This window comes from Podarcis bocagei (assembly GCF_964188305.1).
Source record: "Podarcis bocagei genome assembly, chromosome: 1".
Classification (NCBI taxonomy): domain Eukaryota; kingdom Metazoa; phylum Chordata; class Lepidosauria; order Squamata; family Lacertidae; genus Podarcis; species Podarcis bocagei.
Genome location: NC_138125.1, coordinates 45,245,342 through 45,251,341, shown reverse-complemented (window position 1 = coordinate 45,251,341; position 6,000 = coordinate 45,245,342). Strand labels below are relative to the sequence as shown.

The 6,000-nt window shown below is 44.1% G+C and overlaps 1 protein-coding gene across 1 annotated transcript in view; it reads left to right on the top strand.

The window, feature by feature from the left end:
* Positions 1-1,893: 1,893 nt before the first annotated feature.
* Positions 1,894-6,000, top strand: part of LTK (leukocyte receptor tyrosine kinase) — a 131,225-nt gene continuing 127,118 nt past the window's right edge. Inside the window, exons 1-2 of the mRNA XM_081207918.1 lie at positions 1,894-1,926; positions 2,991-3,060. The gene's annotated coding sequence lies outside the window, so the exon portion shown is untranslated. The remainder of the gene's footprint in view (positions 1,927-2,990; positions 3,061-6,000) is intronic.

Here is a 6,000-nt window from a genome sequence, read left to right as displayed (position 1 = left end):
GTGTGAGGAAATCTTGCAAAGGGTCAGCCTTAATACCAGGTTGTTGTTGTTGTCGTCATCATCCATCTGTCTCAAGAGACAGTGGAGTGCACCTCCAGGGGTGAAGCCAAACTGCGATGTCAGCAGCAGCAGCAAAGTGACCTCCCTGCGGCACAAGCCTAGGCATGGAGTATATGGAGGTCCTGGGCTGCCCAGACAACAAGACCCCTCTTTTGGCTTTGTTGATGTGATCCAAAGGAAAATAGAGCAATACGGTTGACACCAGCTTGGCTGTAGGAGTTGCCAGAAGGAGACGCACAAGGCGCCACCCAACTGCCTTCGGGACTCCACTCCAGCTTTGTGTACCCTTTGGCCTTTTCTTCTCCTGAAGATATCCTGCAGGGCAGTGGTGGTTTAAAACCAAGAAGCAGCAGGAATCTGGGATACTTCAACAGTTATGTTTATTGGCTAACAACAACTCAGCATAGCAGCTTGGTCTTGCTATGCAGACAAGATGAAGGTTACAGCCTATGTGAGACACACACACACACACACACACACACACGATCAATCATACCTCTTAAAGAGGCTGGTTGCACTCACTGGTAACTTGGTGCTAGAAAATAGCCCAGCCTTGTTTCCTTTGGTAATTGCATCCCCCATGCTGATTTATAATTACAAAACTGTAGCTAGTGCAGCGTGTGGCTTTCATCTGCCTGGGTCAAGAAGGAGGCGCTTCCTAGCGACTTGATGACTGCATTTGGCTGTGCTCCCATGCTGCCCCAGCAGGGGGCACTATCTGCTGCCACACCTTAATCATTAGCAACCCGGCTAGTGTGAAAAACCATCTTTGGAATTAATGTTTTCTCTTGCCGCTCCCCCCGCTGCTCTCCTGATGCAGCATAAAACACAGCTGAAACTCCACTTGGCCTGTGCTCGGAACACAACGAACTCCCAGCCCAGCTTTCAAACCGATATCCTGCCAAATCTTGCTCTTGTTTATAGATGTGGTGGGGCTTGTATGGCTGCAGCTGAGAGAAGGGCTTGACCTGCCATTGGTGTCAGAGCAAAACCATGGGGCCACTCGCACTCTGGACAAAGGGCCCATCCACAGAGGATCCCCACAGGGTTCAGCTCACATGGGCCAGCTGCACAATAGGCCATTAGGGAGGAGTTCTTATGTGTGCCCATCCAGCTTTCCCTTCCTTGCTTTCCCTCCACAGCTTGCATGTTACTCGTGCTCCGAGTGGTGGGCGATTTTGACAGAGAGGCATCTTTGTGTTAAAACTGCCTTACAAGCTTCCATGGTAAAGTTATTAATAAACTTTGTTAGCTGCTAGCGGGACCGTGGTCGGTATAAGGCAGGTTCCTAATCCAGCCAAGCAAAAGCACTCAAGTACAGTGGTACCTCAGGTTACAGACGCTTCAGGTTACAGACTCCACTAACCCAGAAATAGTACCTCGGGTTAAGAACTTTGCTTCAGGATGAGAACAGAAATCAAGCGGCGGCAGCGGGAGGCCCCATTAGCTAAAGTGGTGCCTCAGGTTAAGAACAGTTTCAGGTTAAGAACGGACCTCCAGAACGAATTAAGTTCTTAACCCGAGGTACCACTGCAGAGTGCAAAGCACTGCAAATATGAGGTAAAAAGTGTGTGAAATGGGGAGGACCTGAGGGGGAAACAGTAAGGCCTAGAAGGCTGCATTTGGCCTGCCAGCTGATATTTATTTTACAATGTAGTGGGAGGCAAGGTCACTGCAGCTCCTCTTGATCTGGCAGTCAGGACTCCAGGTGTGCTGCACAGCAGGTGGAGGGAAGGATGCAAATGAGAGGACCAAGGAGAAGGTGCCACAGCTGTCTTGGTTCCCGACCGCATTGGGAAATTCAAAGTCCTCTGTTGCCAGGTTGGAAAGAGGCCCTTCAGGAAGAGGACCAAATTTCCAGCAAGGGTAGGTAATCACCAGTGTTGTGTGGTGGTTGGAATGTCTGCCTAGTTGTGGGCAAAAATCAGGTTCAAATTTGCACTGAGTGGCCTTGGGTCTCTCTCTCTCTCTCTCTCTCTCTCTCTCTCTCTCTCTCTCTCTCTCTCTCTCTCTTAGCCTAACCTCCTCAGCAGGGTTGTTGTGAGGCTAAAATGTGTAGGTGAGGGACTCATATGTGGAAGAAGACTGGTTGCTGGTAATAAAACTGTAATACCAAATGCACCAAACAAATAAATAAATGTGAAGAGGGGAGGAGCTGAAAGAGAAGAGGCAGTTGCACAAGTACAACAATATGTGGTTGCACACCACCCCAATCACTGAGCGGTGTGAGATCCTGGGGTTCTAGGCACTTTTTAAAATGTGCAGTATTTTTAATCTTTGGTGGAAGCTGCCCAGAGTGGCTGGGGAAAGCCAGCCAAATGGGCGGGGTACAGATAATAAATTATTATTACCCAGGGTTTGTGTCTCCTTTGGAATGAGGGACAGTGGAAACTGTGGTGTATTTATGATATATGGTGTATTTATACATAATATGCAACCTGATCCTATGATGGAGGGGTTTGCAGCATTAACCCCCCCCAGAGGGTCTTGTTTCTGCTGTAGCTGCAGCCTTGGATTTGAGCAGAAATCAAGGATCTCTCTCTCTCTCTCTCTCTCTCTCTCTCTCTCTCTCTCTGTGTGTGTGTGTGTGTGTATGGTCTCAGCGTTCAACTCTTTTTTATCTTTCTAACTCCAACCCCCCACTCATAATAAAATATTTTAACTGTAAAATATTTGTTATTATAATGCTGGTGTCCAAGAATCTAGAATTATCCCTGAGCTTATTAAGATAGATAAAAAAGGTTGCTTTATCACTTTTTCCTTCTGGAAATCTAGTTTATTTTCAGGCCACTTGTCTGTTCTTTTATACCCAGTGTAATGTGTATGTGTATGTGTAAGAGTGAAGGGGCAACCTAAGATCGATTTGGCTTAATGTTTTAGGGTCCCAAGTCCTCTCAGGGTGCCTTTAAATCCCAGTTATTTCTCTGCAGGTGCCACCTCTTGCCCAGTCAGCCAGTGGAGTTGAAACTTCTTGAAGACTGAAGAGAGCAACAGAAGGAGGTAAGGAGCGATGCGCTGGGAAGGCATTTTAGTCAGAGGCACAACATCCCATGTTCGTGAGATACCTGCACAACTTTGTAAACATAGAAAGCTGAGCATACAAGTGCTTCATTTTTGAAAGTTGCTTTTATATTTCTTGATATTAAATCCTCTTGTTACAGACTTAGAGTTTAACTCACGCAGGGAGCACATAGTGTAAACAACTGTGAGCTCAAAAGACCGACTTCTTCAAACTGAAATCTCTGAAAATTAATTGAAGCACGTTTGGTAAAAATACAGAAATAGTTGGTTGTGAGTGTAACCAGCTGACTTACCGAAAGAGAGAAATTCCTTTTTAACAGTCTGGCTTTCTTACTTGAACTATGCCCTTCTGTTTTGTCAGTACACAGTATGTAAATACGATAATGCTATTACACTACTGACTCACAGCTGTTTTGTAAGGAAGTGAGGTTAAAAATATCAACTTAGGAAGTCCTCTGGTACAGAGGCCTCTGAAGAACCTTCTTGTCCTGAGAAGAACTATATACAGCTTCTTCTAAACCAACAGTTACCTTTTCTGTTTTAAAGTACAGTGGTACCTTGGTTGTCGAACTTAATCCGTTCCAGGAGTCCGTTTGACCCCCGGAACCATTAAAAAACCAAAGCGTGGCTTCCAATTGGCTGCAGAAGCTTCCAGCATTGAATCGGAATCCACGGAAGCCGTGTCGGACGTTCGGCTTCCGAAAAACATTCGCAAACCAGAACACTCACTTCCAGGTTTGCGGCATTCAGGAGCTAATTTGTTCGGGAGCCAAGCCATTTGACAACCAAGGTACCACTATAATGGTTTTCTTACTGAGACATATAGTTGTAACAATCGTTTGTAAATCACTTTTTGAGGTCTGCTTTAAAGGCAGCTTATAAATACTTTATATAAAACAAATATCTGTAAACAAATTAATGAATGAATTTCTTTGTGGTGACACCCAATTCGAGGAATACCTTGTTTGCCATTACAAGAGAGTCAGATGTCAGCATTGTTGTCATTTTGGTGCCAAGTTAGAATAAGCACACCTATTTTTTCAGGCTTAAAAAATAAAATTAAAAAAATAAGCCTCCTGTTAGGCTTGACTGTTTTTAGTTACCGTTGTCAGTTTTTAAAGACTTTTTTTAAAAAATGCTTTTTATAATTTTATGTTGTACCTTGCCCAGGTATTAGCATAAGTGAGTATTTGTGGTTCAATGGAAAAATAGGTATATAGAAAGGATAATTCATTGATGCCAAGATCAAAGTTTGGGGCAAATACTCTTTGATGAGAGAATCCCAGCAAGGGGGGAGTATTGTTTTGTTTTGCTTTTGTTTTTATTCTGTATTTTGTGTTTTTATCTTGGGAACCGCCCCTATGAAGGGCAGTATACAAATTAAACGATGATGTCACAAAACATGCAGCAAAGTAAAGTGTGGAAATATATGCTATTGGGTTGAGTTACAAAGTGGTGAAAGTTCGTAAATTATTAGTATAGAAACTTGAGTGGCTTGTAAGAGTCATGCATCTGAGCTAGAGCAACCAGCTCAAACCTTTTCACTTGCTGGATTCTCAAGTATACTGAAAGGGGAACCCATAGTTGTCTTTTTAATTGTATACATTGCTTGTTTTATGTTGCTATGGCCATTGGCCATAAAGGGGAACAAAGCCTTGATTACCTAGTTCCCCCCAAGGCGAAGGGAAGTGGACATAGCTAAGCTTGGCAGGACAGCCTATTCTATGGTATTAACCCCTTCATGCATTAATTAGATTTAAGCATGTTGACTGGTTATCCCATGGTATTTACCTACATGGCCTACTCAGCAGTGGCACCAAGGTTGCGGGACTTGTTCTCCTAGGAGGATCTCAAGACAGCATCATTGCTAGGGGGCACTTTTCTCTGGGCAGAATTTGTAATGTAGGCCTGCACACAAGCAGCCTGTTGCTTTAAGACAGGTTTGGGGGAAACTGTGCCACACTTAAATGCTGTTGGACTTCATCTGCCCCACCTAACATGGATAATAGTCCAACAACATCTAAATGGGCCACTGGTTTACTTCCCTTGCTTTCAGAACCCCATATATTTTATTGGAATGACTAGACATAATGTCACGATATCCCTCTCTTCACATACTCATCCACAAGTGCATCTGACTGGAAAGAATTAGATGCATCCTTCCTAATTTTCATCTTCCCAGGGGGTTTCCAGTGCTGATAGCCTTTTCCTTCAAACATTATCTGACTACATCAGTCTCATCTCTAGAGTTTAAAATGTGTGAAAATTGCAATCTCTGTGCCACTATGGAGAAGTAAAGAGTGAATACTAGGCTGAGACTTGACTGTCAGTAGGCAGGGAACTTGGAAGTTTCCCCTACTCCTGAGTAAGTTAGCCATACACTGGGGGAAACCCACTCCCTCCCACCATAGGCCAACTAAGGGTTTGATCACATTTCAGCTGGATCTCGCTTCATGAAATCCATGTGTGTTTTTCCTATTCGAATTTGCCCTCATTGGTCCACCCAGATGCATATTTGCAATTCAAGATCAAATCTGCTTGCTCTTATCCATATCTGTAAATGGTCGCTTTTGTCATTGCCCTTGAATTCTGGTTCGTTGACTTGAACACGTTAATTTAGCACAGAGAGGGCATGCCCTCAGGAATCAGCTGAGCAGCGCATCCATCTTTTTTAAAAAAAGTGTCCACCAGGAATTGCACAATAGCACACATCTGGGAATTCCCAATTCAATCCTAAAATGACTGGCACTTCCCATTCCAAGTCAGAAAGATGGTCGTGGGAGAAATCAGTACAGTGGCTGCTTGCCCATCACATCATCTCAGTCAAAATCAATGAAAAAAGACAGCTGTGGGCCCTGTCTTGCAATACTACTCCAATCTTCTGGTCGATCCTCCCTAATTACAAATTATGGCCAGCTG